At 31.8% G+C, this 17,500-nt stretch overlaps 1 long non-coding RNA gene and 5 other non-coding genes across 6 annotated transcripts; 4 read left to right on the top strand and 2 right to left on the bottom strand.

Moving 5' to 3' along the window:
* Positions 1-2,309: 2,309 nt before the first annotated feature.
* Positions 2,310-3,684, top strand: LOC147932935 (uncharacterized). Its single transcript, XR_015574938.1, has 2 exons — positions 2,310-2,433; positions 2,524-3,684. It is a non-coding gene; the product is annotated as an uncharacterized LOC147932935 (long non-coding RNA).
* On the top strand, positions 2,334-2,404 carry TRNAC-GCA (transfer RNA cysteine (anticodon GCA)). The gene has a single exon. It is a non-coding gene; the product is annotated as a tRNA-Cys (tRNA).
* A 2,632-nt stretch (positions 3,685-6,316) lies between the features above and the next one.
* Positions 6,317-6,389, bottom strand: TRNAF-GAA (transfer RNA phenylalanine (anticodon GAA)). The gene has a single exon. It is a non-coding gene; the product is annotated as a tRNA-Phe (tRNA).
* Positions 6,390-8,636: 2,247 nt separating this feature from the next.
* Positions 8,637-8,709, top strand: TRNAT-UGU (transfer RNA threonine (anticodon UGU)). The gene has a single exon. It is a non-coding gene; the product is annotated as a tRNA-Thr (tRNA).
* A 1,299-nt stretch (positions 8,710-10,008) lies between these two features.
* Positions 10,009-10,095, bottom strand: TRNAS-GGA (transfer RNA serine (anticodon GGA)). The gene has a single exon. It is a non-coding gene; the product is annotated as a tRNA-Ser (tRNA).
* Positions 10,096-13,230: 3,135 nt separating this feature from the next.
* TRNAS-GCU (transfer RNA serine (anticodon GCU)) lies at positions 13,231-13,318 on the top strand. Its single transcript has one exon. It is a non-coding gene; the product is annotated as a tRNA-Ser (tRNA).
* The last annotated feature ends 4,182 nt before the right edge of the window (positions 13,319-17,500 follow it).

Raw genomic sequence — 17,500 nt, 5'->3', positions numbered from 1 at the left:
TCCGAAAATTAGCAGTTCGCCCTGTTAATCCGCCAGGGCCCAAATAACTCAAATTTCTCCCATGAACGATTTGTGTCAATGGATTAGTTCGATCCAAAACTTGAGATAATGGGTGTAATCCGAAAAAGGATTCATAAGTCGTTGTTAACGGAGTTGAAGTTACCAAATTCTGAGGAGTAGGTATCAATTTATGCCTAATTGCTCCGGAGATAGTTCCCTTAACTACATTTTCTAAACGAGCCAGAGCCAACCCGAGCTGGTCTTGTAAAAGATCCGCTACAGAGCGAATACGTTTATTTTTCAAATGATTCATATCATCAAGTGTACCCATTCCAAATTTCATCCCAATCAAATGATCGGCAGCTGCTAATATATCTCGTGGTAACAAAAATATATTGTTCTGAGGTATATTAAGATTCAGTCTCCAATTAATATTTCGGCGACCAATCCTTCCTAATTCACACCTTTGGTGAAAGAATTTTTTTTGTAATTCCTTACATAAGGATTCAGAAAATATTGGATCCCCACCTACACAAGAAAATTGTTGATAAAACTCCAAAATAGCATTTTCTTTTGACCCAATTTTTTTTTTCTCCTTATCGGTCAAGAAAGATAAGAAAATTTCAGGGTAGCAAACATTCTCTAGAATTTCTCGTAGATTCAAACCCATAGCTGATGATAGAACTAGAATAGATATTTTTTGTTTCCTACTCACCCGAGCCCATATTCTTGCTTTTTTATCAATCTCTAATTCTAACCTGCCTCCCCAATCTGATATTATGGTGCCGGTATAGACCGAAATCCCGTTATGATCCAATTCGGACTGGTAATAGATACCGGGACTTTGCAATATTTGATTGATCACAATTCTGTATATTCCGTTTACTATAGAAGTTCCAAGGGAATTCATTAAAGGAATGTTTCCAATAAAAATTCTTTGTTCTTGCATATTCCTACTGGTTTTCCAAATTAATCTCGCGGATACATATAATTCAGAAGAATATGTAAGTGATTCATAGACAGCATCTCGTTCTTTTATCAGAGGTTCTACCAATTGATATGTTTCCACAAATAATTGAAATTCAATTTCGTGATCTATATCTTCAATTTTTGGAAACTTAGAAAGTTCTTCTATTAAACCCTGATCAATAAACCGATAAAACCCTTCAAATTGTATCTGATTAAATCCGGGTATTGTAGATGTTCCCTCTTTTTCATCCCCAAGCATCTTTTTTGAATTTCCCATTTATCCGTTTATTGAAAAAATCCCATCCCATCTCTCATTCTTCACCGAATCATATCCATAGAATTCGATCTAGCAATAATGGAATTTCTATTCTGTTTACTGAATCACATGAAATTTTATCCAACTCCAAGATATATGGAATGTATGAAATACGTATGAACGGAGACTAGATTCAATTGGAATTTTTTATAAAAAATAGATCCAAATGGAACAGAATTGAGAAATACCACTGGAACTTACGGAGTTTTGTAAAGACTAGAAAAAAAGTAATTTCATTTTCACCTATGATATTACATATTCCAATTCGATTGCATACCATTAAAAATTTATTCATCATTGGATCTGTTCGAGCAGATAAACATATAATAAATAGAAAACTTTTTTTTTAACCACTTTACTTTTTCATGTATTTGTATTTCATTGTTTAAAAAAAGATTTGCAGAAAAGAGATTGATTTTTCCCTATTTTGAATAGAATAGTTAGAATATCAAAAAATTGAAGTAGGTAAGAAAACTTGTGTTTATTTATTTATTAATTTTTTTATTATTAAAATAAAAAAGAATGCACAGATATATATGTCTCTTTTTCTTCTTTTATTGTGGTACAGTTCTATTTGGGACAGCACATGCTGTGCTTTATCAAAAAGGAAATGTTCTCTTCAAGTCAAGGGAAAAATTGAAATATAAAAATTTATTGAGAATTACTCCTCAAAAGCATCCCTAGAGAGATAAAATACCCCATTATAGAGCTATAGCTCTATAACACAACGTAACGTATGTTCTGATTCTGGGGTTTACATATACTCATAATTACTGTTATAATTGAAATTGAAGAAGATTTCTTTTTAATTGAAAAAAACTTAATATAGATGAGTTATAAATGTATTTCTAATGATTTTCTTAATATTATTAGAAATAAAAAAAAGTAGATTTTAATTTTAATTCAAAAAAGGTAATGAATTTACAGTCAATAGTTAATGGTTCTGGTTTGTACTAGATTCTATATTTTGTGACTGAAAATCTATATATATTTTTTTTTCGGAGTTGAAAAAAAAAAAAGAAAATTGGAATCTAGTTTCTATCGTTTTGGCGGCATGGCCGAGTGGTAAGGCGGGGGACTGCAAATCCTTTTTCCCCAGTTCAAATCCGGGTGCCGCCTCACTCAACAACAGACTTTAAATATCAAACGTAGGAAAAGACTCTTGATACTTTCTTTTCGTTATTCTAAGCCCCCGGCTCTCGAGGTTCTATTATCTAACCTAAAGTTTTGCCTATCAGATTCAAGGAAAACTTCAAGTAGTGGAGGGCAATCTGTAAATCTTTACTTGCCACTACTAATTTAGTTCCATTTACTGAGTTTTCAATTAGATTGGATATCCAGAGAGGGAATTTAATTAATAATTTTGGAAAGGACCTAAGATACTTTGGATCTAGACTCATGAAAGTCTCGGAATACTCAGACATTCAATAAATATTAGATTAGATTAAGAATTGCCTTTCATTTTACTTCCAAAAATAAAAAATCATAAAAGAAAGAAAAAGTCTTCTTCTTTCTACATGTGAGTCAGATTCCTTGGATACTTCGAAAAATGTCCGTTTGCTTGTGTTTACATCTTGTCGATTCTACTAGAAATTCTATAATTAAGAATAACTCATTATAAGATAAGATAAGTGGATTTTTGGAGTAGTTCGTCAATGGTGACCAAATACCTCTCCCTTTTTTTGACTCTGCACCAGTGATTTCACTATTATTAGTGAACAATAATGGAATAGTTTCTTCATATTCATAGAAATAGGGGGCAGAATTCACATGGATATAGTAAGTCTCGCATGGGCTGCTTTAATGGTAGTTTTTACATTTTCCCTCTCTCTCATAGTGTGGGGAAGAAGTGGACTCTAGAAATACTTCTAATTGCGGTAATAATCAAACTCTATCAACCTGTATCAACTGTTTTCGTTTTCTAGACCGTTCGGCAATTTTTTTTAATATTTTTTTTTAGAAATTGGATGTATGTTTTATTGACTCATTTTCTATTTTTATATCAGGGTTTACACGGTTAACCATTCATGGGGTAACCCCTTTCGAAATCTGAAGAAGCTTCCATCGAATTGGGATTATCCGTATTAAATGAATCAAACAAACAAATGAAATTGAGAAAGTATGTACATACATTTCATATTTTATTTCATTTATATTGACGTTTATAAAGAAAAAGAGAGATATAGGTGGATTTCTTTATATTAAGATATTTCACTTGTATCTTTATACATTAAAATAACCATAATGGCTAGTATGGTAGAAAGAGATATCTTTCTACCATACTCATACTAGCGGGCCCCTTAGGATACTACTGAATTTAATGCATTCCTTTCATTTAAGACGAGAAATTGAAATCTTTTTTTTTATTGTCATTGATAGTAAAATTTTATTCAAATTAATCATTTTGACTAACGGTTTTTACGTAAATTATAAGCAAAAAAGCAGTAGGAACGAGAATGAAGAGTGCAGTAGCAATAAATGCAAGAATATTTACTTCCATAATTTAATAGTTTATTATTATTATTTTTCTTTGGAATATCTCGGGATTTAATCCCATAGAGATGAGAAATCTTTCGCTTGTAAACTCACTCAGATTAATTAGATTTCGATGATATCGAATGAAAGAAATATCATGAATAACAATATCGGAGCTATAAAATCGATTCATCGTCAAGAATTTAATAGTATAACATAGGAAGATCTTTTATCCACACCGAATACATAATGAGATTCCTGATCCAATCAAAAAAAAGTTATTTATAATTCTTTTTCCCGGCTTTCCTTTCTAAAACCTAGTTGTTTATTTTCCTTGTACAATCATCTGATGAAGTATCATAAAAAACTTTTTCGACTTCGAACAAAAAGAGTTTCTAAAGAACCTTAAATAAACAATAGAAATCAATATAGAGAAAACAAGTACGAAGTTCAATTTGAAATCAAAAAAATTGAAAGGGTTTTTGTTGTTTTTGATGTTGAAACTGTTTTTCTGTATCCGTGGGCAATGAGTTTGATGTCCTGGGGGTATCTGCTTTTATAGAAGCTTTCATTTTCGTGCTTATCTTAATTCTTGGTTTAGTTTATGCATGGCGAAAAGGAGCATTGGAATGGTCTTAGTTCGTTTCCCGAATACTTGTACAATACAATAATAATAAAAAAAGTAAAAAAAAAAACCATTGAAACAATTATGAATTCCATTAAGTTTCCCGTACTTGATCGAACAACAAAAAATTCCGTTATTTCAACTACGTTAAATGATCTTTCAAATTGGTCAAGACTTTCCAGCCTATGGCCGCTTCTTTATGGTACCAGTTGTTGTTTCATTGAATTTGCCTCATTAATAGGCTCCCGATTTGACTTTGATCGTTATGGGTTAGTACCAAGATCGAGTCCTAGACAGGCGGACCTTATTTTAACAGCAGGTACAGTAACAATGAAAATGGCTCCTTCTTTAGTGCGATTATATGAACAAATGCCTGAACCAAAGTATGTTATTGCTATGGGAGCGTGTACAATTACAGGGGGGATGTTCAGTACCGATTCTTATAGTACTGTTCGAGGAGTTGATAAGCTAATTCCTGTAGATGTCTATTTGCCGGGTTGTCCACCTAAACTGGAGGCTGTTATAGACGCTATAACAAAGCTTCGTAAGAAAATAGCTACAGAAATCTATAAGGATCGAATTAGACCTCAACAGGGTAATCGGTGTTTTACTACCAATCACAAGTTTTTTGTTGTACGCAGTCCGCATACTGGAAATTATGATCAAGAATTACTCTATCCACCATCATCTACTTCAGAGATCTCTACTGAAACATTTTTTAAATACAAAAGTCCAGTATCGTCCCACGAATTAGTTAATTAAGGAGGCTTTTAAAGAATCAGAAAAAAATCTTCATAAATTAGAACTCATGGTAAATGTGAAAGACTTATTTTATATAAAAAAGGTGTGGGGGAAAGAAAAAAGATGCAGGGCACTTTGTCCGTTTGGCTAGCCAAACGCGGGCTGGTTCATAGATCGTTGGGCTTCGATTACCAAGGAATAGAAACTTTACAAATAAAGCCGGAAGATTGGCATTCTATTGCTGTAATTTTATATGTATATGGTTACAATTATTTACGTTCGCAATGTGCCTATGATGTGGCACCAGGTGGCCTCTTAGCCAGCGTGTATCATCTTACGAGAATAGAATATGGTGTTAAATCAAGCGGAAGAAGTCTGCATAAAAGTATTTACTCACAGGAGTAATCCTAGAATTCCATCCGTTTTCTGGGTTTGGAAAAGTACGGATTTTCAAGAACGGGAATCTTATGATATGTTAGGAATCACTTATGATAGCCATCCACGACTGAAACGTATCCTAATGCCCGAAAGTTGGATAGGGTGGCCTTTACGTAAGGATTATATTGCTCCCAATTTTTATGAAATACAAGATGCTTATTGAATGATAAAAAATGAGCCTTAGCTTCTAGAACTACAGACCTTCACGGAATATTTTGAATTCTATTCTTTTTTAGATCAAACAAACAGAAGAGTTGAGGTCTCGTTCATATTATTAGAGATAGCTTGATCTCCAATTTGAAAGATACTTTTTTTATTTCGTAAAAGCCGAGCCAATAGGATGAACTAAAAAAAAGAGTTCTGAATTATGAACTTTGTATCGCGCACATAACTTAGTCAACTTTAGTCACATAACTGGGAATGAATAAATAAGATCGGAAAGCAAAAAATGAGGGGGGGATACAATTCTATTTATATTGTATCGAATGAATCTTGGGGTATTTCTGCCCTTCAACTATAGATACTATAGTATACTATAGTTATAGACCCCTTTTTACTTGTTTGATTCAACGGAACTCATTTAACCTTTCCTTTCGAATATGTATTATGTATAAAGTATTATACACTCTTTTTGAACGGCTGGATCCACAACATGAACAAAAAAAGAGAGGGGATAAAGGATTATTGCACCTTTTTTACTAAAGATACGTTTAATTTGAAGAATAGAAACTTATCAAAATGAATCGATCCTATGCCAAGAACCAGATTTGAACTGGTGACACGAGGATTTTCAGTCCTCTGCTCTACCAACTGAGCTATCCCGGCGAAGGATCATCCTCGTTTTACGAATGGTGACACAAGGATTTAAAGTCCCCCGCAATTAAGCTATGTCCGCCATTACTGAGGTATCATCTACTGAAGTATCATCCTCGTTTTCCTAATGGTGACACGAGGATTTCGAGTCCTCTGCTAAGCAATGTCTACCTTTACTGATACTGAAGTATCAGTATCGTTTTACGAATGGTGATACAAGGATTTAAAGTCCCCCGCTGTTAAGCTATATCTACCATTACTGAAGGATCATTATGATATGACACAGGGATTTAGAGTCCCCCGCTGTTAAGCTATGTCTACCATTACCGAAGAATCATTTACCGAAGAATCATTATCATATGACACAGGGATTTTCAGTCCCCCGCGATTGAGCTATGTCTACCATTACTGAAGGATCATTATCATTTTACGAATGGTGACACAAGGATTTAAAGTCCTTTGCAATTAAGCTATGTCTACCATTAGCTAAGAATCATTATCATTTTAATAATGGTGACATAAGGATTTACAGTCCTTTGCAATTAAGCTATGTCTACCATTACCAAAGAATCATTATCATTTTACGAAAGGTGACATAAGGATTTACAGTCCTTTGCAATTAAGCTATGTCTACCATTAGTAACTGAAGGATCATTATCATATGACACAGGGATTTAGAGTCCCCTGCTGTTAAGCTATGTCTACCATTACCGAAGTATCATCTACTGAAGTATCAGTATCATTTTAATATATGACTTAGGTCTATGTCAAGGAAAAGAAACTCAAAAGTAGTAAATTCAAAAAGTTTTGGACCGGGAATTTCTTGGATCTTCTAAATAAAAGAAGACTTTCTAAGTTTTAAAATGAAAAATGATATAGATTCTATCTAATTCAAATAAATAATAACGAAAAAAAAGTAAGGTGTCAACCTTTTCGGGGAGTAGAGCTGGGGATAGAGGGACTTGAACCCTCACGATTTTAAAAGTCAACGGATTTTCATCTTACTATAAATTTCATTGTTGTCAGTATTGACATGTAAAATGGGACTCTATCTTTATTCTCGTCCGATTAATAAGTTCCATCAAGGATCTATCAGACTATGAATTGAATCGTTTGATCAATAAATATTATTTATTAAACTTCGAATTAATTCACAACATTTCGATTTTGTTTATAAAAAAATAGAAATCGAGATTCAGGTCGTCATTTTTGAGATCGTTTTGTGTTACCTAATTTTATACAACATAGGTTTTTCTCCTTCATCTTTTTTTATTTGAAGTTTTGATCGAAGGATTCCTTTATCAACACAAGGTAGTGAACTCCATTTGTTAGAACAGCTTCCATTGAGTCTCTGCACCTATCCCTTTTTTCTCGCTTTGGAAACTCCGGTTTGTTCGCGTAAACCAGGATTTGGCTCAGGATTGCCCATTGTTAATTCCAGGGTTTCTCTGAATTTGAAAGTTATCACTTAGTAGGTTTCCATACCAAGGCTCAATCCAATTAAGTCCGTAGCGTCTACCAATTCCGCCATATCCCCCTTTTTAGGATCTCATTATGCTATGCTGTCTTTCCATTTTTTCTTATGCCGAAACCTTGGGATTCATTACATTATAGATACTTATTTTATGTCTTTGTTATCTTCTTTCATTTTTTTGAGCCCCATTCATATTGATTTAGTCTAATCAACAAAGATTCTATCATTTTTGTATTTGCAATTCAATATGGTTATATATTACATAACATATATATGTTCTTCCTTTTCTCATCGTTGTCTTAAATTTTAAGAAATAGTCGAACGGTCGATTCTTTTTCTTTTTTTTTTTTTTTACTTTCATGAAAAGAAAGTTATTATTGAAACTTAGAATTGTACAATGTACAATGGAAAAAAATGAGAAGTCTACTTCGTAAATTTAAAATTCTAATAATTCTATACTATATAGATAATAGATAGAAATAGATAGAATAGATAGAAAAAAAAAAAAAAGATTTCTGATCTAATTAAGATTTTCTTATTTAGAAACTAATGAAATTAAAATTTGAAAGTCAATATACTGCTATATTCTATTAATTAAGGTAAGGTTATGCTTTATTTATTTAATGATAGTCACTATTTATTTGAGCTATATTCTGTTCTAGAATATATAGAATATGATTAATTCTAAATAGATAAGGAAAAATATTATAAAATATTATATAGAATAGTTAATTGATATGATCTAGTAGTTTAGTGAATTTGTATGCATGCTCAATTTTATTTGAGCCCGCTTAGCTCAGAGGTTAGAGCATCGCATTTGTAATGCGATGGTCATCGGTTCGATTCCGATAGCCGGCTTTTCCATATTTTTTCGTTTTTTTACATGATTTTTAATGTACTTTCAAAATCAAAGAAGATTGAAAAGACTTCTTGGACCTTTTTCCAAGAGTTACCACTCCATTTATATTATGTCATATAAACTTCCATATAGGAATATATATTGGGTAAAAGAGTTCGATCTTTGCAAAATAAATCAAGAAAATAAAGGAAAATTTTTGTGATTTATTTGATTTATATATATTGTATATACAATAAAAAAAATCTGTATATTGAGAGAATATATCTTCTTACACTTTGTATTCCAATAGTTTATTGGAGTGTATTTCACGTCATTTATCATTATCATTTAGTTCAGTTTTAATTTTATTTAGTTTTGTACAATTTCAATAAAAAAAGGAGTCTTTATGTCACGTTACCGAGGGCCTCGTTTTAAAAAAATACGACGTCTGGGGGCTTTACCGGGACTAACTAGTAAAAGGCCTAAGGCAGGAAGCGATCTTAGAAACCAATCACGCCCCGTAAAAAAATCTCAATATCGTATTCGTTTAGAAGAAAAACAAAAATTGCGTTTTCATTATGGTCTTACAGAACGCCAATTACTTAAATATGTGCGTATCGCCGGAAAAGCCAAGGGGTCAACAGGTCAAGTTTTACTACAATTACTTGAAATGCGTTTGGATAACATCCTTTTTCGATTGGGTATGGCTTTGACTATTCCTCAAGCGCGCCAATTAGTTAACCATGGACATATTTTAGTTAATGGCCGTATAGTTGATATACCAAGTTATCGCTGCAAACCCCGAGATATTATTACAGTGAAGGATGAACAAAACTCTAGAACTTTGGTTCAAAATCTTCTTGATTCATCTGCCCCTGAGGAATTGCCAAACCATCTGACTCTTCACACATTCCAATATGAAGGGTTAGTCAATCAAATAATAGATAGGAAATGCGTCGGTTTGAAAATAAATGAATTGCTTGTCGTAGAATATTACTCTCGACAGACTTAATAAACCTAACTTAAGTAAAAAAAAATTACTAAAAACAAGAGTTCGGACAACTCCCCTTTGCCGTTAAAAATAAAAAGGCACAAGGTAAGGGATTTTGTCGAGGAATCTTTTTCCTATTCATGTATCATAGATTGGTAGGGGGATTTGGATCCCTTGTTTGCTCTTCCCAGCATTTTCCATATGAAAGAAATTAGGAGTAGAGAATCTATTTCAAAATCAAAACAAGGTAGATTTTATATCTATTCTTTTTTATTGGATTTGATACATTGTGGTCAATCACGTAAGATTGGTGAATTAGTTGAAAGTAAGGAAAGAGAGGGATTCGAACCCTCGGTAAACAAAAGTCTACATAACAGTTCCAATGTTACGCCTTCAACCACTCGGCCATCTCTCCGACATCAGGATTATGACTGAGTATCTGGGTGAATAGCGAGTTATTCATCGTTTTTTAGATTATGGTTAATAGATACCTCGGAAAAATTGGAAGTAGATAGAAGGTGTTTTTTTATGAGTCCGCTTTTATGTTAGTTCGTACTATACAATTCCTTTGTTTGTGAGAAAATTTTCTCACAAAAGAAAAGGTAAAGGAAATAAAAAGAGTTAGAGAATGGATTACTACCTATGTAATATGTGTTTATGTAGCTATTGGTCAAAAAGCTTCTTCCGTGGCTCAGGTAGTGACCAGTTTACAGGAACGAGGGGCAATGGAATACACTATTGTGGTAGCTGAAACGGCCGATTCCCCAGCTACGTTACAATACCTCGCGCCTTATACAGGAGCAGCCTTGGCTGAATATTTTATGTACCGTGAACAACACACTTTAATAATTTATGATGATCTTTCCAAACAAGCACAAGCTTATAGACAAATGTCTCTTCTATTACGAAGACCGCCGGGTCGTGAAGCTTATCCAGGAGATGTTTTTTATTTACATTCACGTCTTTTAGAAAGAGCCGCTAAATTAAGCTCTCAATTAGGTGAAGGAAGTATGACTGCCTTACCAATCGTCGAGACCCAGTCAGGAGATGTTTCAGCTTATATTCCTACTAATGTAATTTCCATTACAGATGGACAAATATTCTTATCCGCCGATCTTTTTAATGCTGGAATCAGACCTGCTATTAATGTAGGGATTTCTGTCTCGAGAGTAGGGTCCGCCGCTCAAATTAAAGCTATGAAACAGGTAGCTGGAAAATTAAAATTGGAATTGGCTCAATTCGCTGAATTAGAAGCCTTTGCCCAATTTTCTTCTGATCTCGATAAAGCTACTCAGAATCAATTGGCAAGAGGTCAACGATTGCGTGAGTTACTGAAACAATCCCAATCAGCCCCTCTCACAGTGGAAGAACAGGTAATGACCATTTATACCGGAACAAATGGTTATCTGGATGGATTAGAAATTGGACAAGTAAGAAAATTTCTCGTTCAGTTACGCACTTACTTAAAAACGAATAAACCTCAGTTTCAAGAAATCATAGCCTCTACCAAGACATTAACCGCTGAAGCAGAAAGCTTTTTGAAAGAAGGTATTCAAGAGCAACTAGAACGTTTTCTACTTCAGGAGAAAGTATAAAAAAAGAAATGAAACGTTCTTTTTTTTGATTCTTTAGTCAATTTGACTCTTTAATTTTAATTAAATTTTTAAGAAATTCTATAATCTATAAATAGAAGTCTACAAGTCAAGTATATATAATAGAAAGAAGTATATAACTATATATCTGTTTAATATTAAATCTTAAAGCATTCAGAATTTCTTTCTTATTCTATTTATTTCTTAGCTTTTTTCGAAATAGAATAAAAATATATTATATATAATATATAGAAATGGAAATAATAGATAAATATCAATATAGATATATTGATATTGCGTCCAATAGGATTTGAACCTATACCAAAGGTTTAGAAGACCTATGTCCTATCCATTAGACAATGGACGCTTTTCGCTTTTTTTTTTTTACTTTCCAATTGTTAAAAAAAAAGAATGTGCAAAATCTTTTTAGCAATTGTGTATTGAACTGAATTCAATACACAATTGCTATTAGACAATTCTAATAGAGAAAATTGTCTCTAATAAAAAAAGGGGCAATTGTGAATTTAGAGCGGGTAGCGGGAATCGAACCCGCATCGTTAGCTTGGAAGGCTAAGGGTTTTAGTCGACGTCGATCGATCATTTTTATATTTTTAACGTCTCTAATTCAAAACCGAACATGAAACTTTGGTTTCATTTGGCTCCTTTATGATGGATGGAGAACTTCCCAAATAAAAAAAGACGGGAACGAAATCAAAATTCGACCCATAACATCTATGTTAGCTTTTTTTCCGTCTGGGTACTTTCACAGAAAATTTTGCTTTCTAGATGATCCTTCTAGAAGATAGATCAGGCGAACTCGAACAATCTTTCTAGTTACTTCGTTCTTTATTTCTATTTAACGGAATCCTTAGGAAAAGTATATGGTTTCTACCGAGCTAAAACAATATAATATGTCGATGTCTTTAGTAAACCAAAGTTCTCGTTTAATAGCTATTTTGCTTCAATTTTTTCTATACCAAACAATGATATAGAACTGAAGATTTAGTTACGATAAGAAAGACACTTTTCTAGCTTTATCCATGGATCCTCTTGTTATACTTATTGAATTGTAAATAGTCATCCAATTCAAAAATTATGTTTCGGAATTTCATAATCCAAATTTACAATTGATTAGAGTCTTTGGATACAAATTACGAGAATCTATAATCTTCCTTGAATCTTTCATTGAAAGGGAAAGGACTAAATCCTTTTAAGAAATAAAATTTTTGATCGGAAGATGAATCCAACCGAGAGACCCTTTAACTATTAAAGGGATTAAAGGAACGAATCACACTTTTACCACTAAACTATACCCGCTACAATGCAATTATTGCATATAAATTAACCTTTTGTCGAACAAAGTAATCGGGGGTGTAATAAAAAAATCTGAAAAAAAAATTAGAAAATTCTAGCGTTGACTTAATAAAATTAGTAAAAGCGAATTAAATTCCACTTTTTTTATTTCAAATCTTTTTTTGTCTAAAAATCCATCGGATGAGTCTTTTTAATTTTAACAAAAAAAGGCCCGGCTGGGGACTGACCAGGCCAGGCTATTAAAATAAAAAAGATCTTTTACTTGTGTTTTGACGAGACAAAATAAAAAAAGGATTCTCTATTTCTATGATTGTAGTTTTATTTATTTCTCTTTCGAGTTCGCGCCTAATCTTTAGCTAAATTTTTAATGTAACTAGAATTACTGAGAAAGTTCTATAAAAACAAAAACATTTATTTATATAATAGTAATATATATTATATATATAAATAGAGGATAAATATATTTATATAATAAAAAAGAAATTTATATATATATATAATAAAATATAGAAAATGAAAAAATATATATAATATAAAGAATAATCTATACAAAAAAAGAAAGCTTTTTAAGAATAAAGTGGAGAAGGTTCTTTTTCAAACCTTTTTTTTGTTTAATGGAACCTAATAAGTATCCCTTTTGATTCGGAGAGATGGCTGAGTGGACTAAAGCGTTGGATTGCTAATCCATTGTACGAGTTAATCGTACCGAGGGTTCGAATCCCTCTCTTTCCCTTTCTCCTTTTGATGATGTGTAATAGATAAAATCCTAATAAAATTAGAGCATTTCCACTAATTAAATAAAGCAATAAAAAACCTTTCTTTTTTATTCTTCACGTCCCGGATTACGTCCTGGATCATTAGATAGGAATCCAAATATGAAGAGAGAAACAAAGAATATAACTACAGTGTATACAAAAAGTTTGAGAGTAAGCATTACACAATCTCCAAGATCTTACTAAAAAAAAAAAGAGAATAGATTCTCTATTTTTATATCAAATATCTAATTTTGATACCAAAAAATAAATAAAAAAAGTTTCAGAAAGTCAGTTGTAATTAAGATAATAGTCGAATCTTTCATATTCAAACAGATTTGCATACCAACATCTAGATATTTTTTTTTTTTTTGTGAACTCGAATCTAATTAGGTTCTTTCATTTAGGGAAAAGAGGATAAAATTTAGGAAATAGAAATGATCCAGATTTAGTATGGCTGCCGTCAAGATTTTTTGATCTTTTGAATTGTTGGAAGAACAAAAAACGTGAATTTTTTTAAGACAGTATTAAGAATTGCATTTTATCGAAAACTTACAGCGGCTTGCCAAACAAAGGCTAAGAGAAGAAAGAAAAGAGGTATTACGGGCATAACATCTACGATTGGATTCAAAAAGGCGTAGGCCTCTGGCAATTTGGCGACTAAAAAAGTGCTTGAAAAAAGGGCAGAATTAAAACAAATACAGATCAAATTAAATATATTAAGCATAACAAAAATTGGTGTTCTTGTGGATAATTTAATTTTGATTGAGTTATTAATATATTTTTTATATAAGGAAAAAATAAAGAAAGATAGTCTAAAAAGACTTTGTTGAACTTACTCAATCAAAAATCCTTTCATTCTCTTATGAGAATTAAAGAAATAATATTTTCATACAATATCTTAATTGAATTCTATGTAATGATCAATAAAGTAAGTTTTATTTGCTATCTACACGTGTTAAAACTCTAGCACCGATGTAACCTATATTTAATTTTGAATTGACGAACAACCAATAGGAATATTACTCTTTTAGTAGTCTTGAATAAAAAGCGAAATGGGGCGTAGCCAAGCGGTAAGGCAACGGGTTTTGGTCCCGCTATTCGGAGGTTCGAATCCTTCCGTCCCAGAGTATAGTCATTACCGAATCAATCTTCTATTGCCTTTGTACACCATCTTTCTCTTTCTGTTTAAAAATCCAATCTTTTTTAAGAATAAAATATTGAAATGAAAAGAAGAATAAACTTATTTTTCATTATTTTAACCGAATTCAAAAAAATCTATATTTATAGATATAAATATAGATTTCTATTCAAACTAATATGGGATTCATTTGAATTCTGACTGAACCTTTACGCGTAAATTCACTATTCCATTCATAGAGAAAGAAAAGGTATAGATTACGATATACTGACTGAACTATGACTATTCATGATTCCAGAATTGAATCAATTACACAAACTAGAGGAATGTTATGGTAAAACATCGTTTAAAACGATGTGGTAGAAAGCAACGTGCGACTTGAATTTAAGGACCTGATCTGCTGTGGATTTTTTCATCCGCCACTTTTTATATTTTTATATAGGAATATAGGTGCTCTTGGCTCGACATTTTGTATTCTATTTTACTCGAGTCCTACACCTTTTTGGAATATAAAAAAGAGTACAGGATGGAGCTCAAGGAGAATAGAAAGTTTTTATTCCTTTCGCAGGAGTAAGGATCTAAGGTTAGTGCGAATCAATAAGTTGGAACAACTTCGTAAGTCTTTTTATATTGAAAAAAAAGTCCTTTCAAGCAATTTTATAATGGAAGGGGGTAAATTTTCTGAAAATTTTAAAATTCTTTGAATCAAAAGTCTATCATGCGTGAATCAAGCGTTTGTATGATTCTTTGTATAGAAAGAAAAGACATCATAAACAAAATAAGGGGCTTGTTCCTGCCCTTTTTTAATAAAACGATTCAAGATCACCGAAGTCATGTCTAAACCTAAAGATTCAAAGTAAGGATAAAGAATCCCTAAACAAGGAAATCCAGTTTTCAATTGTTTGAAAAAATAGATCAGAATGAAGAATCAAAATAGATTCTAAAAAATGAGCCAACCAAAAAAAGGGCTAGAGACTACTCAATAAAAAAAGTACTTAAGGGCTCTCCGGTGAGGTATTTGAGAGTTGTTTAACTTGAGTTACGAGAGTACGAATGTTATGAATGCTTTTTATGGAAAAAATATTTAGGGTTTCAATACTGGCTAATTGATTTAATGTTTTTATTAATCTATTTAATATTTGAATTGACTATTTGAATTTTATACAGAGAGTTAAAGTTAACTTCTACTCATTGAATTTTTTTCTTGAGCCGTACGAGGCCAAAACCTCTTATACGTTTCTAGGGGGGGTATTATTCATATACATCTATCCCAATACATCTATCCCAATGAGCCGTTTATCGAATCGTTGCAATTGATGTTTGCTCCCGAAGAGAAGGAAGAGATCTTAGCAAGGTGGGTTTTTATGATCCGATAACTAATCAAACTTATTTAAATCTTCCTGCTATTCTCAATTTTCTTAAAAAAGGAGCTCAACCAACAAGAAAAGTTCATGATATTTAAAATAAGGCAGGGATTATAAGGCAGGGATTTGTACGGAATTAAGTCTTAATAAAATGAAATTTAATTAATGAAATAAAAAAAAGAGGATGTGAAAGACTCGTATATAGCTTGATATCAAATTTTATCTACTCTTATCTTTCCTCCTCTTTCACTTCCATCATATTTATTTTGATTTATTAGTCTTCCTCCTAAGATACGAATACTAAAAAAAACCTGCGAACAACTATTATGTTTTATAATCATAAACAAATTTATGAAAAAAATTTGGATCTAGATTATATAAATTCGAATTTTTTTATAAATACAAAATTTTACTGTATAGAAAAAAATACTGTATATAAAATAGAAAATAATATATTCATTCTGAATAAAACTAATATATATATTATTATATGAATAATTTATTCATCATAAAAAATGAAAGGCCATAAAAAGTGGGTCTAAAAGAGTATAAAAATTTTTGAGATTATCTTAACTGGCTTAGTTTTCATTCATTGTATGAACTAACAACCCAAGGGCTTAAGCTTTTTTATTGATTTTTTCTATTCGTTTCACTATATGAAAAATTCATAATAATATTGACAACATTGTATGGACCAAATATAATTCTCTCATAGATAAATGGATCTATTTATCCCTGACGCACACACGACTGGATTTTTTTCTTTATTCTGGTTGTATCTACATATTTGCAGTACGTTCTTTTTTTGTTTTTTGGGGTTGCTAACTCAACGGTAGAGTACTCGGCTTTTAAGTGCGACTAGCATCTTTTACACATTTGTATGAAGAAAAGGATTCGTCCAAATCTGCGGTAGAGTTTGTAAGACCACGACTGATCCTGAAAGGAATGAATGGAAAAAATAGCATGTCGTATCAAGGGAGAATTCAGATAACAGTTTTTTGCTTTCCTGATCGGTACAACCCTTTTTTGATGTAAAAAAAAAAAAGAATTCCAATTTGGGTCAAGTGAATAAATATAAATGGATGGATAAAAAACCAGTTTTCCTTATTCCAGGAAAAAAAAAAAAAGAAACGAGCTTCCATTCGTAATTTGAAAAATTACCCGAACTAATTAAATGTTAAAAATAAATTAGTGCCTAATACGGGTATGGGAAGGCATTTTTTTCTTGCGTGTTATTATCAATTTTTTCATAAGTCCTAATTATTTTTTTAACTAGTCCATTTGGATTAGGTTGGAGTGTGTAAAAGAAGCAATATATTGATAAAAAAATATATATATATTTCCAAAATCAAAAGAGCGATTAGGTTAAAAAAATAAAGGATTTCTAATAATCTTGTTTTTGTTATTTTCTAATATAACGAACAGAAACCTATTAAAGATAGAGAATAGAGAATCCGGTTAGCAGTCTACCTGTTTATGAGGTATCTATTGCTTTCGTAGTCTAATACCTTATTTTGACTGTATCGCACTATGTGTCATTTCAGAACTCAAGAAAATAAAGACTTTACCTTCGGTTCAAATCGAATTTCAATCCAAATGGAGAAATTTCAAGGATATTTAGAGTTCGATGGGGCTCGGCAACAGAGTTTTCTATATC

Source organism: Camelina sativa, chromosome 12, assembly GCF_030686135.1.
Source record: "Camelina sativa cultivar CO46 ecotype springtype chromosome 12, ASM3068613v1".
Lineage (NCBI taxonomy): Eukaryota > Viridiplantae > Streptophyta > Magnoliopsida > Brassicales > Brassicaceae > Camelina > Camelina sativa.
The sequence above is the reverse complement of the archived record's forward strand: the minus strand, read 5'-3'. Positions and strand labels throughout refer to the sequence as shown.